Genomic DNA, 15737 nt, shown 5'->3' with positions numbered 1-15737 from the left:
AGCTGTGCAGCTGGCTGCATCTCCACACAGCTGTTGTTGCAATGAAGTGAGCCTCCTGGGCCAGCTGAAGAAAGGGTGAGCTTGCCAGGCTTGTATCTGCATTAGACAGGGCTGGAGGAGGGCCACCTGCTCCAGCATAAAGTTCCTTAAGACACAGAAGGACACACACCCTCCCTGCCCTAAATGCACTCCCCTCCTAATGAGCCAGAGACAGAGTCCATCATCCAGACCTGGCAGCTAAGGAAGCCTTTATAGTGGGTGGGGCAGGGCCTGGTCTCTCACCCTGGGGAAGGGAATTAACCCCTTCACTGCCTCAGAGTGTGTGTGTAATTACATACACCCTGCCACAAGGAAGCCCATATGGGGTAACCCCCACCTAAACCCGCATGAGAGGCAGGGGCTGACCTACCTTCAGGTCACCAGCAGGCTTTGGCTGGGCTGCAGACTGGCATCTTCCTCTGGGATGGCCCCGAGGGGCAGCAGAGAGGGTGTTGATCATGGTGATTCCATAAGGGACTCCCCCATCCCTGAGAGCCCAGGAGAGCGGCCATTGTTCCCTCCAGTGACCCCGAGAGCCCGTCTCACAGCACAGTTCAGGGAGCACTCCCTGGGCTCTGGGCTCTGCTGTTCAGAGGCGTGAGCGTGTGTGTGAGGGGCACTCAAGGAGACACGTGATGACCTCCCACATGGCCCTGGACCACTCCCCGCTCCTCACTCTGGGCTGCTGTGATTCAGAGGAAGCAGTTTCACACCAGGCAAGGGTGTCTGACAAGAGAAGCCAGATGATTCATCACTGGGGATACAGCACCTGTATCCAGGGCTCGCGAAGGGGGGAGACGTTGGAGGCAATAGCAGGAGGGGTGATGGCAGCACCACCCGTCCTAGGGGTTTAAAAATCACAAGTCAGGCCCCCAAAAATCACAAGATGGGCTTAAAAATCATGGCAGTAACAAAATAATCCTGGGTTCTTTTTCTTGGCCTTCTGCTCTCTGAGGGAATGTCCACGCTGCAAAAAAACCCTGTGGCAGTGAGTCTTGTCCCAGGTCAACTAAGCAGGGCTCACGCCAGGAGGTTTAAAATAGCAGCATGGATGTTGGGCTCCCAGGGTCTGAACATCTATGCTGCTGTTTCTAGCATGCTAGCTTGAGCCCCACTTACGTTGGGCCTGTCCTCCTGGCCGGGGAAGGCTCATCCCGCAGCTGCAGACATAGCCTAGATCAGTGGTTCTCAGCCCGGGGTATGCGTACCGCCAGGGGTATGCCGAGGTCTTCCAGGAGGTCCTCAGCTCATTTAGATCTGTGATCCTCAACGTGGGGGTTGCGACACTTAGGAGGGTCACAGGAAGGGTTTAGGGGGCTCACAAGGGCCTGGCCTGCATTGGGGTGGCAAGCAGGGCAATTGCCTGGGACCCCACGCCACAGGGGCCCTGTGAAGCTAAGTTACATGCTTCAGCCCTGCTGCCTGAGGCTCCGGCTTCAGACAAGGCTCACAAGTGAAATTCAAGTATCACACTGAAATGTAAGTACAATATTTATTGTCCAATTGATTTATTTTGTAATTATATGGTAAAAATTGGAAGGTCAGCAGTTTTTCAATCCTAGTGTGCAGTGACGCGTCTGTATTTTTACGTCTGATTTTGTAAGCAAGTAGTTTTTAAGTGAGGTGAAACTTGGGGCACGCAAGACAAATCAGACTCCTGAGAGGGGTACAGTAGCCTGGAAAGGTTGAGAGCCACTGCCCTAAGTGGCTCTCAGGTCACATTTTCAGACAGGCCTAAGCCTCTATTAAAAAAAAAAAATGAAAACTGAGATACACTCATAATCATATGAGTCCAGGAGCTGGGGCTTTAAGAGACATTCCAAATATCATAGACATACAATACAATTATAATTTGCCCATGGTCGCCTAGCAGCAGCAGGGGCACTAGAATCCAGCTCCCCTGAGTCCCAGTCCAATGCACCATCCTGTAAACCACAGTGCCTGCCCGCAGGAGTGCCTGTATAGTCTGAGCCCTGCCGTGGTGAGTTAAGTACATCCAAAGGCAAAAATGGCTTTTCTTAGACAGCACAAGCTGTCCAAGGTGAACTCTGGTGGGAGACTGACCCTCTGAGTCTCCAGCCTGTATTTTGACACTGCCCTAACCCACAGAGAGGGAAATATTTGCCCATTCCTAGAACAGCCCCCACCAGCCCGAGTGGCAACGGTTAGACTCATTTCCCAGCAAAGGGGCGAGTCTGCATGCCCTGAATTCCCCTGCCATCCAAGACCGACATGGCAGAGAGGCCGGGAAGAACACCCTGCAATGCAGACGCTGGGAGTGGGTACGCCCAGAGTCTGCCAGGTAGGCGAGGGATGCCCCTGGAATCCCAATAGGGGAGTGGGTCTCTGGGGCCGTTGGCAATCCCCTTTCTAGGCGTGCTTTGTATTTGGCCATCCTTTCCACCTGAGCCCTCTATTCCACTGGGCATCAACCCCCAGAGAGTTTAAAGCACTCCCGGTAGCTGGCTTTATTTATCCTCTGTATAAATCTCTCCTGCTGCTTCTCCCGCTCCCTTCCTCCCTCCCTCCTCTCTTGTTTTCCTTTGCATCCCTCTCTTCGCAACACCCTTTGTCTGCACCTCCTCCTCCTCTCCCAACTCCGAGGCACCGCAGGCATCAGCTGCAATGCCTGCCCTCTGCCAGCCTTGCCTTGCCTATGAGGGTCGCTGTTTGCGAGCTTTTGCAAGGCCCTGAGCTCAGCCAGCTGTGAGAGGCGTTAATGATGCCCAGTCAGAAAACTTCCTCCCGCTCAGCACAGCTGCAGAAGTCGCCTCTCAGGTTCATGACTCAGAGGTTCAGAGAGCAGGCCCAAGGGAAGCCAGGAGCTGGGCAGGACAATTTCTCCATGCGGGAGCCTTTCTAGCCAGTGCAGCTGCAGGTGGGCTCCTTAGCAACGCAGCGAGCACAAGGAAGGGATTGTCGTGTGGACACAAACCCCTGCCAAAACCTTCTCTGCTTCATGGGCAGAAAGCAGGATGCAGGCGAGATTGTAAGCCTGTGTTCCTGGTTGGGGCGGCTCCAGGGAGGTGAGCCCTCCGGCCCAGACACTGCGGGGGTCAGCAAAAGCCACTGCCTGTGTGCTAACTAGAAGGTAGAATTTATGTTTCGGAAAATACAGCAAGTTGCTGAGATGTCTGGGGCTGTTGCAGTCTGGGGATGGGTGTGCGGTGGTGAAGGGGGCTGGCACTCCTGCGTTCTGTTCCTGGCTTGCTAGGCTGCCCTCTTGGTGCCTCAGTTTCCTAATCTATAAAACAGGGTGACAGTCCCATGGGCTTAGGGGAGGCTGGAGGCTGCAGGAGTGTTTGTAAAGTGCTTTGAATGTCTTGGGGAGGAGTCAGCAGTAATCCACGATTCTGCAGGCAGCAGAAGTAGAGGGGCTGTTATCCTTTGTTGGCTGATACCACTAGGGGGCGACATTGATCACAGATGCTGGAACAGCTCCATCTAGTAGAGAGAGGGGGAAGTCGCAAGCTCCCAGTTCAGCTTGTATGCCAAGAGACAGGGAAAGGGGAAGCCTGTTACTTTAACCCCAGGGGCCCTATTCTCATTGGAATCAGGGGAAGTTACTCCTATGCTGGGCCCTGTTACCCACCTGCACCTAGCCACGGTGCTGTTCCTTCTCGGCCAGGGGAGCTTGGCTGAGCCCAACACAGCGATGCCCCGAGGGGCTCAACAGTGTGAGGGGACATTGGCACAATGTCCATCCAGGTCTAGTCTGCAACCTGCATCAGCCTGGTTCCATGTCTCCCCTCATTCCAATCCCAGAAACCCTGCTCCCTCCCCGCTCCCCCGGCTCCTCAACTCCCTTCCCAGCCTGTTTAGCAGCTGTGGCAAGCCGGTCCTGTCTGGTGTCGGTGCCATTTGCTAGCTGAGGACTATCCAGATCCTCGCTGGCCCTGCCGGGACTGTCTGCATCGACATTCCGTTAATGCCTGGAGCGCAGCCCCCATCCCCTGCCTGGGCAGACACTTAGTGTGAGAAATGGCCCTCCACAAGCTCTGGGGTCCCCCGGCACCGGTACACAACGTGCAGATTAACTCAGAGCAGAGGCAGGGTCTGAACTGCGAGTGGGGAGAGTGGGACTCAAGGTGAGATGAGAGAGGGCTCTGCACTGCTCAGCCAGGCCGTATCCCCACCATGCAGGGCTATAGGCTCCTGAGGCCACCTGAACATCTGCCTTAAAGTCGGCCCTATTACATGTGGCCCTGTGCTTAAGGCTCTGGCTGGGACCCGGGAGAACCGGCTTCTGTCCCCAGCTTTTTGTTTCTCTCTTTTGACTGCCAGACGAATAATCTTTCAGGTGGACGAGTTCAACAGTTCCTGCCAGAAAGAGAGGGTGGCGTCTTCCGGGCAAGAGCCGCTGATCCTGCCACAACTCAGAGTTAGCCTGGGGGCGGCAAACCTGGTTAAAAAACAACAATAAAAGATACCAACCCTCCCGCAGTCCTCAAACTACACAGAGCGGGCCTAATGCTGCAGCCAACGCAAAGGAATGCCTTGAGAGCTAGAGCAGAGTCAGGGGAAGAACTCCGGACTCCAGGGAAATCAGTGGGACTCTTGTCATGGACTACGGTGGGAACAATATTTCAGGTGATGCAGATGGGCCCCTTCCATTGGCTTCAATATTTTGGCTCCTGGTTTGCACCAGTGTAAGTCAGAGGAAAATCAAGCTCATTGTAGGGGACATTTGTGCCGGCATCCAATTTAAATGGCCTGAGCAAGCGTGGCTGGGGAGGTCCATCTAGATCCACAGAAGCTCCAGCTACCAGTAGGATATCAAGAGACATCACCGGAACAAACACCCATTTGGCCAATAATACGTTGAGGGCTGGATGCCACTCACCCAACACAAGGTCTCGGCCTCGCTTGAATCCCACCAAAGCGGTGTTTTGAAGCATTAAGTTGCGCCTGAGGCTAGCCCTCTGAATCACGGGTAGGTATGGGCCAGAGGGGTGGGGTGGGTGCCAGAGCTGGGAATGGTATAGACTGGCATTCAAATCAGAGAGCATGTCAGCACTAGGGCTCAGGTTCAGATTCCCTGGCACCAAAATGGCAGAAATCTGGCAAGATCAGAAGATTCCCCACCACCTCAGGCCAAAATAATTTTCAGCCACATCTGAGCTGGAACTGGGGTAGAGGCCCCTTCCTGGGTTGGTTCTGACCTGGAACCCGATAGAGGAACCCCCAGTCTTTGCCAGCCAGTAGGGCTTATGTGATACCATTTGTGGGTCTACAGTGACTCGGGAAGCTGGGCATGCATTTAATTGCTACCTTACCATGAGGCCAGTGAAAACCAGAATGCAAGGGAATGCACTTACCCATATTTCAGCAACCCTGGGCTGTGTCTCTTGTGGACAAAGACTGTATCATGACTGTAAGTGGAAACCACATGGAATTTGTGATTTTTTTCTTACTTTGCATCGGAGATAGTTAAGTCCAGAGCACACTGCACAGAGCTACAGAGGTATCTCAAAACTGGGTGCCTAGGCAACAAAATGGCAGATGAAATTCAATGTTGATAAGTGGAAAGTAATGCACATTGGAAAAAAAATTTCAACTATATCTGTAGTTAATTAATTAGGTAGTAGGTTTAATTCAAACAAGAGGAAGTTCATACAACACACAACTAACCTGTGGAACTCATTGCCGTGGGATATTGTGAGGGCCAAAAGTATAACTGAGTTCAAAAAGGAAACTGGATAAGTTAATGGAAGATAGGTTCAGCAGTGAGTATTAGCCAAGAAGGTCAGGACACAATCTCATGCTCACCTAAAGCTCTGACCACCAGAGACCAGGAATGGAAGATAGGGTGAATCACTTTGGAGGTTAGACCAGATGACCCTGGCAGTCCCTTCTAACTCTATGGTTCTATAGTTGCCCTGTTCTGTACACTCCCCATGAAGCTCTGGTATGGGCCACTGTCAGAGACAGGATATTGGGCAAGGTAGACCATGGTCTGACGTAGTCTGGCAGCTCTGAGGGTCTTATGTTAGAGCCAGGCAAAGCTCCAAGTTCCTCCTGGATTTTCCCTTTCAGTTTCTAGGCTCCTTCAGACCCCAAACTCTAAGGAAGCACCTATGGGAGGGTGAAGCCATGAACCCAGAGGAATCAAAAAAGTCTCACACAGGCCCTCGTGACATGAAACAGGCAAAGGTCCCAGTGCTGCCAACAGAAGAATCGGGATGGAAGTGGATGAATTTTGCATTTGGCCCCTGACTTTTCTGGGCTGCAGCTTAATGTCTCTCATTGCTCACTGACTTCGCCGACTCTTCTTGTCTGAGGGTGTGTTTAATACGGAAATCCAGGCCTTCTGCTTAGCCAGCTAGGGCAGTCATTCAAAAAGAAAGTCATTCAAAAAAAAGCCCCTGGTCACTAAAGTGGAAAGATGGGCCAGAATTAGAGCCAGTCAGAATTTTCCAACAAAATACAGGTGCTGATTTGTTGAAACTGTTCACAAGAAAGGGGCAGGGCCCAGCTGAATCTCCCAATTCAAATTTTTTTTTTGATTTTTTTTTTTGTTTGTGAAATGGGACATCCCCACAATTTCAAATTTTGAAACAAAAAGTTTCATTTTTCAGTTCAAAAGGACTTACTTTGAAATTTTAGTTAATGTACCCTTTGACTAGATTAATTTTTAACAGGTCTAAATTGAAGCAAAGGGGTTCAAAACTATTGCAACACAACGTTTTCATTGATCTGATGCAATTTTTTTTTGCATTATCGCTTTCTGAAAATTTTTGAGATTTCAACTTTTTGTCCTGTTTTGGGATGGGTAAAAATTCAAAAAATCTCAAAAACCCTTCTGAGGTGAGAAAACCCTTTCCCACCCAGCTCTAGCCAGACCCAGTGCCCCCAGTTGAGCACCAATAAACTATTGGGGCGGGGGGAGTTGGAAATCCAAACCTAAATCCGGAGCCAAATGGGCTGAACCTCCCAACCACCTCTGTACAGACTATCGTTTCCCTTAGCTCTGCTTTTCTCTTCTGAGAGCAGGGTACCTGAGCTCTAGTTTCTGTTGCCTTCTCCCCAGATCCCCAACTCACAGCGCGCTAAAAGGATTCCAATCTGCGTTACAAAGTTCAGGCAGCAAGGGCCTGACTGTGCTTGGACCAGGCGTTCAAAAGAATCAGACCCCTGGAAAGAAGAAAGTCAAAAGGTACATCTGTCTGACTTTTGGTCTTTAAATTTCTTATTGCTTTTCAGTGGCTGGAATTAGCCTAGGGGGACAGAAGCACTTACCTTGACCATCTCCATTAGCTCTCAGACGTACAATCCTCTTCTGCAGTCCAAACCTCAGGGAGATGTTAGTGGCAGGAATCTGAGCAGCACCTCTCATCGTGACATCCAGAGGGGACCCACCCCATAATAAAAGAACGAGATGGGACGTCCTGCAATGACTAGGCAGTGCAGTTATAATGGAGCAAAAGAAAGAGATTATGCAGCACCCTGTGGAATTTGCAGTGTGGCAGAGGCAAATATTTAGCCCAATGTTAAAAGGAGGAGGATGTCGCATCATTACACAATACAGCTTGTTCCCCAATATGCAAAATAAAACACAGTTCTTGTCCCCCTCGTGCTCTCAGTCTGACACCCATGATGAAGTTAATTTTAATAACGGCTTCCATGCGCATAGCGTCCAGACCTCAAGGTGTAATTGCCCAAGGGGATGTTTGTTCTGATGATGTAACTTGATTCTGTGCTGGTGGGTGGAGCTTCAGTGGATCTAGATAGACCTGAAATCCTCCCCCTCCAGCCTGCTCAGGGAGTTTAAATTGAAGAACTCGGGTGAGTTAATCTCATATTCTTTTTTCCCCCCACTCTGTTATGTTTATGGCATACACACAGAGAAGTTAGATAAAAACATCAAATGCTCTTGCTGGAAGGTTGCAGCATAAAATGACTATTTCTTAAAATTCAAAACCCTACCACACAAGAACCCAAAACAAAGTAACAAAGAAGGCTGCTCCCTATGGCAGAGCAGCACAACTCACCCAGTTCTAGGCTGGTTCTTTCCAGGCTGACTCTGATATTGCACTTTTCCCTACAGAGCCCTCTAGTCTGCAAGCAGGACTAGGAAACTCCCTCACTCTTGAAGTGATAACTTGCAGTTCCACCACTGTCCTCAGTACACCACACAATACATCTCTGGGCTCATAAATGCTATTTATTCCAAACCCAATGCTATGAACAGGAAGGGCATTATGCAAGTTACACTAGACAAGAGGTTAAAAAATGAGAGCTACCAAAAGTGGGTAGCAATCAGGCATGTCATAATCTGATCACCTGCTGGGGTTAGGAGAGATGATCCCCCTCCAACGACAAGCCACAGTGCAATTAGCCAGACATCTCTGCATGGGAAGCAGTGGATGCAAGACCCTGAGCTAGCTGAACTGGGACTCAGGATTCAGCGTTCAACTCCTGGCCCTGCCATGGACTTCCTGTGTGACCTTGGTCAAGTCACCTAGCATCTCTGTGTCTCTGTCCCCACGCTGTCCAATGTAGCACTGCCCTACTGAGCAAGGATAAATACGTTAAGGATTGTGACCCACTCAGATACTGAGGGAATGGGGGCCAGGTAAGGACCACAGATGATCTGGGCTAGTAGGGCAGTTCTACTGATGCTGGGTTTCAGACGATACAAATAGCTCCCCCGCCAACCCGAGCATCCGCATATGGTGGGTGACGGAACAGAAAGCAAAGAGCAATTATCTCGGCGGAGCGCCTTCGGGGTGAGCTGAGTCTCCTCTCCCAGTGCAGCTAGGACTCCAGCTCCTCCACGTTGCCATAGAGAGAGGGGTCGTCAACAGAGCAACGGTACAAGAGCGATGGAAACAAACCCCAAAGTTGGCACTGATTGCCGAGCGCGAGAGACAGCCTGGGAGGCAACGTTAGAACAATCGTGCTGTTCGTGCATATCTCTGTCCTCCCTCCCTCCTCTGCCTGCCGCTTGGCATCGCTGGGAAAGGCGCCGCCGAAGGCTAAGGTACAAATGGAAGTGCATGTCCCCAGCTGTGCTTTTCGGCGACAGCAGCCATTTGTATAATGTCCCATTGTTACAGCATTTAATTAGCTGTGGTTGGTTTGCTCGGCAGACACAAACGAGGTTTTAATTTTTTTGTGTATGCTTGCGAGACGGTTTTTATTCATTGTGTTACGATTCCTCCGAGGCTTCCCTTGTCAGGAGCAGCCTCCAACGAAGGGCAGATGGATGGGGATGGGCTAGCCAGAGCCTGGATGGCACTGCAGAGGTGCAGCTGCACTGGGAGGGCTGTACTGAGTGGGGGCGGGGGAGGGAAGAGTATTATCTGTCCAGACACACGGTAAGGGGGCGTAACTCCACTGGCGGCTAGGAGACGCCACGGCCCCATCCTGGCTGCAGCACAAAGGCCAGTGAGGCCACCGCTGAGGGGGGAAGGTTTTTTCTCTCAAGCTGCATCAGGCCCGGTTGTATTCCAGTAGTTCCAGGATCCTCCTGCACATGGTGCTGATGGGAGCCCACATAGACCCCAGTGTCCCTTTCCGGGCCAGCCACGTGTCCCGTCACACTGTGGGATGCTGGCTGGGGGAAGTTGTGCCAGCCTCCTCGTGTCACGTTGCAATGTGCTGAAATGAGGCTGGCTGGGAAATTTATGTCTGGTTAAGAGACCGACGGGTGACAGCAGAATCCCGCCTCGGATTTACCCACCAGAGCTAGGAGCTAAGGAAAGCTCCCTGCAGCCTGGGCACACAGCGGGAGAGCTGGGGTGGAGCGGGCCGAGTCTGTGAAGTAACTTGGGATGAAGAGCACATAAACCCATTCTGTCTGTGTCCTCCAGGTCTGGACCCCACATAAGGTGGTCCCCTGCAAAGCCATCCCTTGCTCTGCCGTCACCATTCTATCGGACAGCGATGCCGGCCTGAGTCAGTGCTCGGATGGGAATACAATGGAAGTGACCTGAGTGATACATGGCATGACGCACTTCCCCTGGTGTCCGTACCGACCCCAGGGCCACAGCACAGTGCTGGGGGGGGGGGGGGGGGGGAGTGTTATCCTGCAGGTAGTGGGGCAGGGGTCTCCAAGAGGGGCCCCTTCTCTTCTGAGCCCATCCTGACCCAATGCTCCTGAGTGGAGCTGGGTTGCTGTGCGGCTGGACGAGATACTCAACCAAAGTCCTGACCCCATGTGCCCTGCCAGTTTCAGTGCGAGTGACGGGAGGCTCACCCTGAGGGTCCTGGTGGTGGGGGGGTGGCTTTCCCTGCATTGAGCGGTGGTGCGTCCATCAGCCACAGCCTATCCGGACAGAGAGGCCCTGGGCTATGTGAGCTGGGCCATGCAGCAATGGGACAATAAGGGAGCGAGCTGGGCATCATTTGGCCAAGGGCTTTTCAGCTGGAGACACAGGAAAACAGAGAGAGGAAACTTACACACTGAAGCTGAACAAAAGCCAAGACGGCAGCTGAGCAACCGATCCCTGCAAGCCAGGCTGCTGCAAAATCCCACCTTCCACATCAAAGCCCTGCCCCCGGGCCAGCTCAGCAGACTCCAACTCTGCTGCCCCTCTTTGCCAGCCCATACAGCTTTCCTGCCAGAGGGGCCCAGGCCCACATTTACCACCACTCCTGCCTCCAGGCCTCGCTAGCTAGACCTGGACCTGCCCTGGGGGCACCAAGCCTTTGGGGGCTGAATTACAGTGTGAGCAAGGCAGCAGAGGGGAGAGAGAGGGGGTGGGACTCGGAGGAGCAAATGTCAGCTGATAGCCTGAGGACATGGTGCTGGGCCAGGAGGCTATAGCCCCAGCAGTGGGATGTTAAAATATGCCCTACCTTTGCCTGTTATTGCTGAGGCTGATGGCATAAATCACCTCCTACATGCCTGGGCTAACCTTTCCTCTTATGTCCCTGCATCGCTTTGCTTTGCAGAAGGGAGCCGGGCTGAGTGTTGGTCTCCGGCAGCAGATGAGGGCCCCTGACAGACGAAGAGGAATGCAGAAACATGGATGTCAGAGACTGTGCTCCGGCCTCCTTGGAATATGCAAGACCCTTGGACTCGGGTTGGGTCTGGTTTGGGCCTACAAATAAGGCCCGAGCAGGCATCTCCTGGGGAGATGAGGGTGCTCATTCCCCAGGAGGAGGGAGCCAGCACCTGGCAGGAGCAGGCACGGCCCAGAAGAGTGGGTCTGACTGGCTCGCTCATGGGAGTGACTCCCCTGATCTCAGAAGTGACCGCAGGGCGTGTGTGGGGAGAGCACACCCATAAGCTGACTCCCCCATGGGCTGGTTTTGACTGCTTATTTCTGCGCTTTCAGAGATTTTAACTCCTACTGAGCAGTTGCCAATGCGCCCAAGGAGGCTGCACCCTTGGCAATGGGCAGATGCCGAGTGAGCACCAGATGATTATTTATCTGCATTCCAGAAGCACCAGCTGTGAGCAGAGTCCCATTGTGCCAGCCACAGTGTGGACCCAGCGTAAGAGCCATGCCCTGCCTTGAACAACTTGCAATCTAAAGGACAAGACAGGGATGATTATCCCTCTTTCCCTCTATCCCTCACAGACCATGCTGCAGGGACAGCTGCTGCTCGCTGGCACTTTTGAAAACCTGGCCCCAGCTGCGGGTGCTGAGCACTTAAAAAAATCTGGCCCTGAGCGACTCTCTGTGGCCACACAGGGCATCTGAGACTGTGCTTAAGAGTCCCACTGCAGTGCCATAATCACACAACCAGCTGGGATGCAAGCAGCTGGGGTCTGCCCAGGGGCACCTTCCCTGTGATGTGTTTGGCTGTAAAAGGTGCCAACCCAGCCAGGTCTGCTCCTGCCTCTTCCTCCTCTTTCCCCTTGCTCTGGGATGACTTGGTGGCCACGGAACACGCAGCTGGAGAGGGAGATGTAATTTTTCTTGGCTTGCCAGCCATCAATCTCCAGAACAGAGCTCTTCTAATGAAATGGCAATATTATCACAGGCTGTAATGGGATGAGTGGTAGCGGCGGAGGCCAGAAAGGGGAAGAGAGAGAGCGTGCATGAGAGAGAGCATGCAGTATTTAGGATGCACATTCTGCTTCCCCAGGCCAGTGAGCAAGTTCCTCTGCCATCTCCTTTTAAAAGCAAATGGCCTAGAAACAGACATGAGTGTCTGGGACCCTTTGTGGTTCCTCCTGATGGTTCTTTAACCATTCACCCCTCCAAAGTCGTTACCGTGCTTATACTATACAGAGATCAGATCTTGGCACACCCTCTTTGGTGGCCTCTGGAAGCCCCGGAATGTGACGTCACAACAGATTGATGGAGGGGACCGCGTCTGGTGGTTGAAACTGCCCCCGGCTCCAGTTAGGGGTGGGAAGGGTTGAGGAGATTTAGGGTGGGGAAGTGACAGCTCAGAATGCGTTCCTGAGGTCCCAACCCAAGCCCTCTGCAGATCATTGCAGGGGCAGGGAAGGGGAGTCCTGATGGTGCTAATCAAAGAACAAGTAAAGGAACTCTCACCCTGATTATTCTGGAGCTGGGGCCCCTTTCAGATTTGTTTCCATTTCAGAGCCGTTTGATTTTGGAGTGACATCTCACAAAATGCTGTGGGTTTTTTTTTTTTTGGGGGGGTGTAAAAACGGACTATTTTGGAAAATTCTAATTGAAACAAACACACACCTGGGTATTTACAGGGTTTGTACACTGCTTGGTGTTTTGCACACCCACTTGGGCCCAGCTTTTCAGAGCTGTGCATGTGTTGCACACCCGACTTGTGCTTTTGCATGCCTAACGTGTAGTGTCTCACCCCCTGCACCGCAGCTGGCCACCTGATCAGATCTGAGCAAACATACAGGCAGTGGCCCAGGGAGTGAATTTCCTTGCTCTGCAGGGGGCTAGCACAAGGCTATTCGTGACTCAATCCCACTGACCCCCTAGGCTATCCTCCCCATTGTGCTAGGTGCTGTACAGAGGCAGAAACAGTCGCTGTCCCAAAGGGCTTGCAGCCTGTCTGCTCGCAGTGCAAACAGCTTACCTATGCCACAGGGGGCCAGGCCCTGAGGTTTGAAGTGGTGCACAGGTCTCTGCACAAAGCTCGATTTCACCCTTTGCCTGCAGAAATAAGCGTGTACTTTTTCCACACTTCATTGCACAAAAGCAGTTGTGAAAATCTGAGTCCTACTAATTGTGTCCTTTACGTTAAGGAGCAGAGAGCCCATTGCATACCGCATTTCACACGGAGCTCCTTTCCCCCTCCCTCCCGGCAGCTCCCATCATACAGACCAGCCCAAGAAGCCACCGCTCCTCTTTGCCTCATCCCCGAGTGGCTCTTGGCCTCCCGATTAGCTCAGCCACTTTGTGTGGTTTGTTTTTGCTCCAATTGATTAGATGCAGATTGTTGAGGCATCTTCTTTGTGAGGAGACAGGGCTGTCGCCAGAGGGAACGTGCCCAGAGAACACAGGAGGTGGTAATCAGGCGGAGGTGGGGCCCCTGCTGCTTGGGCCAGTCTGTTGAGTGCGTGTCATACCCTTCTGCTTGAAAACCAGATAGATTCCAATTAAAATCCAACCCAGATGGACAGATGGATGCAGCAGTGACTGTGCAGCGGGGCAGGGTGGGGAGCTAAGGGAAAGAATTTATTTTTCTTTCCAGCTCTCTTCTTCCTTGCTCGGTGCTTTGGGCTGCCCCACACGCTTGAGGCAGGGGAGCTGCGCTTTAGGGTGCATCCCACTGGGCTTGTCGCTTTGGATTGCTCTAAGAAACTAGTGAGATGCAGCCCATGGGGGATTAGAGGGGGAGACAAGGGCCAAAACCCATTACACACTGCGAAGAATGCTTGGCTAGCCAGGAGCTCACAAGCTGTAACTTAACATGAACAGCAGCCATAGACTCCAGATCCTCTAGCTGTGAAAGCTCAGGCTCCTACCACTTAAACCCCTAGCAGTACAGGGCTTCTGACACAGTGGAGCAGTTTTGATTTCCTCCAGCAGGAGGAAGCAGAACACAGGCCTGCTAACCAGCAAGCTAGCAGCACCTTGCATGAATATGGGGCTGAAGAGTCAGGGTGGAATTACAAACCCTAAATGGACAGGGGCCCTCCATGGAAGACCCAGCCGTGCTAAGAAGTGCAATACTAATAATATGTAGCCAACAAGCACTCCTGTTCCCCCCCTTAAAAACCCTTGTTCACACATGTGTATGAGTACCAAAAAAGACAAGCCACCTCTCAAACATTTGTGCAAAAAAAACCCTAAAAACCTTTGCACGGGTATTCATGAATAGTGATTAGATGTGATTGAACTGAACAGCTGTTTAGAATTGGAAGGGACACTGGTCTGCAGTTCTAGTAATCACATTCTGCCCTTCTCAATTCAATTCAGGGTTTATTGTTCTAAACTCCTGTGGTGGGTTATCGGCGAGGGCTGTTGTACACTGTTCACTAGTAATGACGTTTCTCCCCAGAGCTGGTGGCAGCCGTTCCTCAGCAGAACAATATGAAGTTTGGGAAGTATGCGCAGTGCTTTGGGATGAAAGGTGCTACACTGCAGAAAGGGGCAGAATTGGGCCTGAGCCTCAACTGGTGTAAATCAGCATAGTTTTATCAAGGTCAGCGGAGCGATGCCAGTTTATACCAGCTGGCCAGTTTGTCTTAGTCTTTTGCAAATGACCTTTCCATTACCTCTTCCCCTCAGCATGCTGGAAAAACTTTTTTTTCCTCCTCCAGTTGAACATCAAAAAAGTGCATGAAGAATGATTAGGGTATAATCTCCTGTGGTTGTCGCTGGAAGGTTTCAAATGCTCTTTTTTTGGGGGGGGGTCAAAAAAGATACCCAAAAACCAAGAACAAAGAAGCAATAAGGCTGGGAACCTGGAGCCAGGAGAGAAAAAGCAATTTTCTCTTTAAAGTTCTCTCTGATTTTAAACTGATCCATCAGGCAGGAAATTAAAAAAAAAAAAATAATAAAAGAACAATTGTAGGGAACTTCACTAAAAAAAAAAAGAAGAAGAAATGCAATGAAGCATAGTATATCGTGACCATATCTGCCTTCATCTCCTGTAAAAGAATGTTTGTTCCTGTTAAAGAATGAAGATCTCCCACTATTATATATATGTATTCTATTTTATATAATAGAATCTGCCCTGGATGCATTTCAGCAGCACTGAGAGCAAGACAAGCCGGGATCCTAAAGCCCTGCGTCTGGATGCATGAGAGTGGGGATGGTGGGGGGGGACAAGCCAAGGAGGGACGGTCAGTGCTACAAGGTGCTTGCTGAGTGTCAGGGGGTGAAGTAGATTGAGCCAGGAGTGGGAGCTTTCCCCCACACCTGCCAAAGAGGAGAAGGGGGATCTGGGGGAGAGCAGGCCCTGCACTGGCCAATGAGGAGAGGGGGAGCTGGGTGGGTGGGGAGAATTCTCTGCGCACCAGCCAGTGAGGAGGGGGAGCGGTGTGTGTGTGTGGGGCGTGGTGGTGGTCATGCTGCTTACCCAAGCCAGGCAGGGAGAGAAGGTGGAGTCCCTGCTCTGCTTTGAGCTCAGGAAGGGAGCTGTGTTTCCCCTTGGACCTGTTGAGCATCTCCAGCTCCCAGTAAGGCTACTGGGAATTAAGGGTGCATGGCAGCTTGCAGGCTTAGGCCCAGTATAAGGGATAGAGGCAGGAGAGAGAGTGGAGGAAGAACAAGGCATCACTGGGCAGGGGGCAGAAGAGAGGAACGTGTAAAAGAAAGTGGGGAGAGAACTGGATGAGGGGGAAAAGAAGGGGG

General features: G+C 51.8%; 2 long non-coding RNA genes across 2 annotated transcripts; one reads left to right on the top strand and one right to left on the bottom strand.

Annotated features, from left to right (window-relative positions):
- Window positions 1–1518: 1518 nt before the first annotated feature.
- On the bottom strand, window positions 1519–7655 carry LOC142069782 (uncharacterized). Its single transcript, XR_012665740.1, has 3 exons — window positions 7279–7655; window positions 5358–5522; window positions 1519–4441 (listed from the first exon to the last, which is right to left on the bottom strand). It is a non-coding gene; the product is annotated as an uncharacterized LOC142069782 (long non-coding RNA).
- Window positions 7656–8685: 1030 nt separating this feature from the next.
- On the top strand, window positions 8686–15329 carry LOC142069794 (uncharacterized). The gene is made up of 3 exons (XR_012665765.1): window positions 8686–9022; window positions 9855–10008; window positions 10939–15329. It is a non-coding gene; the product is annotated as an uncharacterized LOC142069794 (long non-coding RNA).
- The last annotated feature ends 408 nt before the right edge of the window (window positions 15330–15737 follow it).

This window comes from Caretta caretta, chromosome 22, assembly GCF_965140235.1.
Source record: "Caretta caretta isolate rCarCar2 chromosome 22, rCarCar1.hap1, whole genome shotgun sequence".
In the NCBI taxonomy this organism is placed as follows: domain Eukaryota; kingdom Metazoa; phylum Chordata; order Testudines; family Cheloniidae; genus Caretta; species Caretta caretta.
The sequence above is the reverse complement of the archived record's forward strand: the minus strand, read 5'-3'. Positions and strand labels throughout refer to the sequence as shown.